The sequence below is a fragment of the Enhydra lutris genome, unplaced genomic scaffold (assembly GCF_002288905.1).
Source record: "Enhydra lutris kenyoni isolate GAN:26980312 unplaced genomic scaffold, ASM228890v2 scaffoldscaffold27, whole genome shotgun sequence".
Classification (NCBI taxonomy): Eukaryota; Metazoa; Chordata; class Mammalia; order Carnivora; family Mustelidae; genus Enhydra; species Enhydra lutris.
Genome location: NW_019154111.1, coordinates 4,371,165 through 4,377,164, shown reverse-complemented (window position 1 = coordinate 4,377,164; position 6,000 = coordinate 4,371,165). Strand labels below are relative to the sequence as shown.

General features: G+C 55.0%; 1 protein-coding gene across 1 annotated transcript in view; it reads left to right on the top strand.

Moving 5' to 3' along the window:
- The first annotated feature begins 2,261 nt into the window (after positions 1-2,261).
- The window catches only part of LOC111151949 (thromboxane A synthase 1), a 164,657-nt gene continuing 160,918 nt past the window's right edge, over positions 2,262-6,000 (top strand). The window contains exon 1 of the mRNA XM_022510192.1: positions 2,262-2,388. The gene's annotated coding sequence lies outside the window, so the exon portion shown is untranslated. The remainder of the gene's footprint in view (positions 2,389-6,000) is intronic.

Genomic DNA, 6,000 nt, shown 5'->3' with positions numbered 1-6,000 from the left:
GGAAACTCAGGAAGTTCCTTCTCTTAAAAGCAGCCCCCCTCCACCATTCCTCGTAAATGCCATCCCAGTCCTGTCTCCTGCATCCAGGCTTGGAACGCCGGGGGTCCCACCCCGCAGTGGAGCAGGGCGGGCATGGACCGACTCACTCAGGGGCCCTAGTCACCTAGGAGCTTTGCAGACAAGACGGTTTGACAGCAGGTAGAAGTCGAGTGTCCTGGAGAAGACAGCCCTTTTTCTCATTTGCACAAGGGCAGGGTTTAGTCCAACAGTGGGGCTCCTTGCGAGGCTCTCTTCTCCCCCTCTGCTTCCCAACCAGTCGTCCAGTCCTGCAGCTGCCCTACCTGCGGAACCTACCCGAATCCACCCGGATGTCCGCTGTCCCGACCCCCACTGTCAGGTGCCCTGGCCCTACATCTTAGGTTGCTACAGTGACTCCCCTACCCCACCCCCCAACCCACACGGCCGCCGTGGGTCTCCCTTGCTTCAGTGTCCCCCAGCCCCACCGTCTGTCCTTCTCCACACCGCCCGGCACCTGTCCCTCCCTCCCCACTGCACGCCCCCTCCCTCCCGTGCATGCTCAGCGCCTGCCCGCACGCATGTGCAGACGCGCGGGGCACAAGAACCTTCGCCAGCTGGTTTATTGCGCGTGGGGTAAAGTCCACGCTGCCCAGCCTGGTGTCCTCTCCCGCTGGCCCCTCCCTCTCCCCAGACTTATCTCTCATGAGCCTTCATAAACCCTCCTCCCCAGCCAAACTGGTCCACTGGCAAAACCCCGATAAGATAAGCAAGTAAAATTAGAGCCGGCGAACCCGGAACAGGTACAGGCAGCCACGCGGGGGTCAGGCGGGGACAATTTCAGAAACTTGACACGCTCAGGAGTCTGGACGCTCTCGGGCCTTCGAGTTCAGTAACTCCATACTGGGATCACGTGGAGAGGGGTCCGTCCTAAGGGCGCAAGGACTCCACGGCGCTTTCTCTGTACCTTTTCCTTTCCGTATGGGCTTTGGGGAGACTTTGTGGTTATTTCAGCTAACTGATACATTTTACAGAAAGACAGTCAAGTGCTTGGATGATGGGGACAAACCTCAATTTATCTCGCGTGCTCCTGCAGAAAGCCCGCCCCTTTACCTTCCTAACCCGAAGAGCGCTATTGCCATCTGGTGGCTACTACCTGAAACACAGGCATTCATTCCTTCCTTCAAGCCTGTCACCAACACCTACTGAGTGACAGGCAGGCTTTCTCCTGGCCACTGGGGCTACACTGTAGAAGCTCAGTCACACGCCCTCTGTTCTCAGAAGGCTTACATCTAGAGTAGAGATAGACAACTAGTCAGGCAACGTCAATGGAGAAAGCCTGGGACGGTATGGCAGCACATAAAAGCACAACTCATCATCGTGGGTAGTCCTGGAGGGCTTCCTTGAGGAGGTGACATCTGAGTTTTGCAGACAAGATGGGGGTTGGGGACATGAGAATATAGAATGGCACAAGGCCTGTCATAACTCCAGTGGGCAGGGAAAAGGCAGGCTGGGACCTCATCACACAAACCAGTGTGGATTAGGAGGGTGGGGGGAAGGTAGTACCAGTAAAGGAGAGCTTGACAGAATGTTCAAGGTACAAAACTGACTTCTTCAGGTGGAGCAAATATGTCTGATTCACATAGTCCATTTGGGGCGTGGGGAGTTGATTCAAGCAGGGCCACATCTTGAGACAGTCTAGTTAGGTGGACTAGTCTAGTCTAGTCGGTTCTGGATGAGACTCTTACAGACACGGCTCCGACGGCTTCACAGAGCTGTGGGCAAGCTCCTGGCTGAGACTTCAGCACAGAACCGCAGCTGACAGCGAGTGCCATGGGACATGGGCTCAGCTGGGGAGAGAGCCAGAGCACCGCCAGACAGCAGCATCCTCTCATCTTACAGGCTGCTTGCCCTTTGTCCCTGATCCTGAACTGACTATTGGGTTTGGCCTTTTCTGGGGGGAAGGGGGCTCAGTCATACCACCTTCCACCCTGTTCTAGTAGCTGGCTTCCTCTGCAGAAATCGTTGGACTGAGAGCATACCCAAGATGGGACCTACCTGGGACAGGAATGCTATGTGTTCGTCAGACTTCTCTCTCTCCATTTCCAGCCTCCTCTGCAGGTAGGTGCGGCCACGTCTGAATTCTGGCCAAGGACATCAGGATAGCTGATAAACATGCCACTCCCAGGCCTGACCTGTAAAAACCTTCCTCACACCTTTTCTCTTCCCTTTTCCCCTTCACCAGCTGGTTGAGGATGACCCAGCAGAGGCATCTGTGGGGGTAGTGGATGATGGGGCCCCAAAACAGAAGGAGCCTGAGTCCCCAGGTCACTGAGCGGAAGGCTGTGTGAACGCCCACATTTGGACTGTCAGGTGAGTAAGCGGTAGATTCCTGTAGGGTTAAGCCCTTGAGACACGGGGGCTCCTTGTTACTATCCCTATTCTATCCATCTCTTTCCCTTCCCGCCCCCTCGGGATTCCGGTCTTGTCTCTGTATTGCTGTTTTGGGGCCTGGGATCCCACTACTGGCTCATGTATGTATTTCCTTGAAAGCACTGCTGCCAACACTCCTGATTAACTTCGGCTGTGGGATCCCCATCATCCGGTCCCACGCATGTGTCCCCATGCCCTCTTTCCTCGGCGTGGGGACTTTGCGGTACTGACTTGCTGGGAATACCACTGCGGCCACCCATCAGACTCTGGATTCTGGATTCTGCTTGCTGGGTGGGTGGGCAGTTTGTCTCCACAAGGCCTGCCCCACCTCCAGTGACAGGAGGTGAGAAATGGCTGATCTGGGCACTGGCTGGCCTGAAAGCTCTGAGACTCACCTTAAGGCAGTCAAGACATCTGCTGACTCTCCACGTTCACAGGCACAACACTGTGAGATCACCGACATGTAGCCACATTCAGCCACGCGGCATGCCAGGAGAGATTCGATGATAATTTTGAAAGTGCTAACATCTGACGAGCTGAGATCATGGGTGACACAAATTGATAGAGAAGCGGAGATGTGAAGGACATAGAGTGGGTCACGTCTGATTAGCAGGATCAAGAGCGGCCTGTGGTCAAGGGCATCTCCCGCCTTCTGATGAAAGGCACAGTCAAGGTCTGAACGGTAGCCCAGCTTCAGGGCCCCCACTGTGTGACTGGGGCGTCCGGTCACCTGTGGATGTTAGACTGTCATCTGATGAGCTCCACACTCATTTTAATAGTGAAACCAGATGGGACAGAGTTGGCCTGAATAGCATTATGTCACTTTCCTGCTTGAAGTCTTTCCTTCAATGGCTCCCTGCTCCTTTTGGAAGGAGGGAGTACATTTTTCATAGGGCCCAGCAGATCTTAGGTGTTCTGACTGCTAGCTAGCCTCCTGCAGCTGCCAAAGACTTCCACTGGCACTTGCTGGGTGGTCCCCAGTCTTGCTGGCCTCTGTGATCTTTGGGCACACCCAGCATGGTGCCAGCACCTGGCACAGACTCAACAAAGAAACACTGATGGCTGCACTGAAAGGCACGGAGCCCTGAGAAACCACTGTAGTCTGGGGGGGAGCAGAGAGCGGCGACTGGAGTGGATCCCGCTCTAGATACGAGCTCTATGAGATTGGAGACCTGTAGCTTGTTTGCCTCACGAGGGTGTTCCCATCGCCCAATGCCGGCCACTTGCCAGTGCATTCGTGGAGCCAGTGGAATGAACGTAAGAACGGACAGGTGGGGCGCCTGCATGGCTCCGCCGGATAAGCGGCTCTTGATTTTGGCTCAGGTCATGATCTCAGGGTCCTGGGATCAAGCCCCACCTGGGACTTGGGGATCAGCAGGGAAGACTGCTTGAGGATTCTCTCTCTTCTTCTCCCTCTGCCCTTCCCATTGCTCGCTCTTTCTCTCAAATGAGTAAATAAATCTTTAAAAAAAAAAAAAAGTGGATAAAGGGAGTAGTGACCAGAATGAGAGAGACTTCGCAGGTGGAAAACAGCGCTCGGTGATTAACTGGACTTGGTGGCGGGGGGGCGGGAGAGAAGGAAGAGTCAAGGATGAGCCCCAGTTTCTGACGTGGGAGCAGAGTGGAAGGAGGCGTGATTTACTGACATGGGGAGCACGGGATGAGGGTGAAGAGTTTAACGGGGGATGGAGGCTGTGACGACGAGTCTAGTTTTAGACATTTCGCGTCTGTTAGCGTCTGTGGGATATCTGGGAGCAGGGCACCAGCAGGCAGGGGGATGAATGTCTGAGCCTCGGCCCCGAGAATGGGGCTGGGAGAACAGATTCGGGAGTGACCGGCTCACGGATGCTAATTAAAGCCGCATGAGGGTACGCGCGGGGACAGGCGGTGTGGTCGCACAATGATATGTGAAGTATGGTCCCTGCCCTCACAAGCAACACAAAGTCAAGATGCGACATAGACCTTACAACTGTTCACGAACCCGTCCGTGTCTCCATAGCAACCTCAAGGAGAGGAGAGAGTTCTGTCCTCATCGCGGGAGGGGAAACCCGCACAGATGGCCGCTGTCCCCCACCCCCGCCTCCTGGTGCAGGAAGTGGTTTCACTTCATGCGGGTCCCCCCGTAGTGGCACCTGGAAATCCTGCTCCAGCCAGTGCAAACCTGTGTCTTCTCCCACCTCACACCTCTCAGGCATGGGACCGAAGAGATGACGGAGAAGGCTGCATCAGCCCTGCCCAAGCCTCCTTCTCCCTGGTTCTGCCTCTCCGTGCCCGCCACTCGGCCACAGCCATTCTAGGGGTGACGGTGATGACCCACGTTGCCAAATTCAAAGATGCTTCGGCAACCACCTCACTTGACCCTTCTGCAACATTCACACCCTTGGCCATTTCCTACTCCTTCCAACCGTCCTCCTGTGGCTTTGGTGAAAACATCCCCAGACCGCATATGAAGTGCTTGCTGTGTGTCATGAGTTCGGCTGAGCAGCCACACGGGCACCCTGGGTTCCTCACAACCACCTTGGGAAGCGCGTACCGCTGTCCCCACTTCACAGGTGACAAGCTGAGGCATGGAGGGGTTCAGTAACTTTCCAAGCTAGAGGAGTCTTCAAGGAGCCGGCTCACTGGAAAACCAAGAGCTACATCCTCGCTCAGGAACACAGGGTCCCTCTGCGGGGTTTCCTGCTCTCTCAGACCATCCCTCCTCAATTGCTTTTCAAGCTCCATTACGCACACCATCAAACCCCACTGCCGTGCCCCCGCTTCCCCCAAAGTTGCTGTTCCTGGTGTTCCTCCCATGATCTGCTTTTAAACACTCGACCTGTTCTCTGTGGCCACGTCGTCCTTATGGCGGCACCCCCTCCATGTACAGATGGCTCTCGAAACGAAAAGATTTGCCTGCTTCAGAGTTCTCTCCTGACCCAGCTCCCTTCTAAGGACCTTCACCGGTGTGGCCACCAGGAGCTCGGCAGTCTCAGCCCTGAAGCCACACTCATTCCCTGATACTCATTCCTCTTCCCCAATCCTTCTTGTGGTGCATGGCACGCGTGGTCTCAAGCAACGGAGCTAGAAATTGGGGCGTTATCCTCAACAACCCCTTCTTCTGCACTCCCATACTCCATCAATGACCAGCTATGGTCGATCCTGCCTTCCCAGCAATCCCAAAGCACAGTCTTCTCTTCCCCATTTCCAGCTCTACGGCTTTATTCAGGCCAGTATCTCTTACCTAGAGCCAAGCAGCCTCTTCGCTGGTCTCCCCATCTCAGGTCTGACCCATCTGATCTGCCTCCCGAGGGAAGTTTCTAAAACAAGTCTCATCATGTTATTGCTTGACTTAGGTCCTTCTCTGGCTTCCCATGGATCCTAGAATAACGGGTAAACTTTTGGGCATGGCCCACAATGGTTTGTGTGACCTGGTCTCTGAGTACCTGCCCCTTCTCCCTACTTTCTGCGGCTTCCTATACCTCAGGGCAAGAGTGAGCTGTGTTCTCTCCGCTAAGCACATTTGTCCCATTCTCATCACTTAGTGACGTCACCTGTCCAGCCTAAGATAAT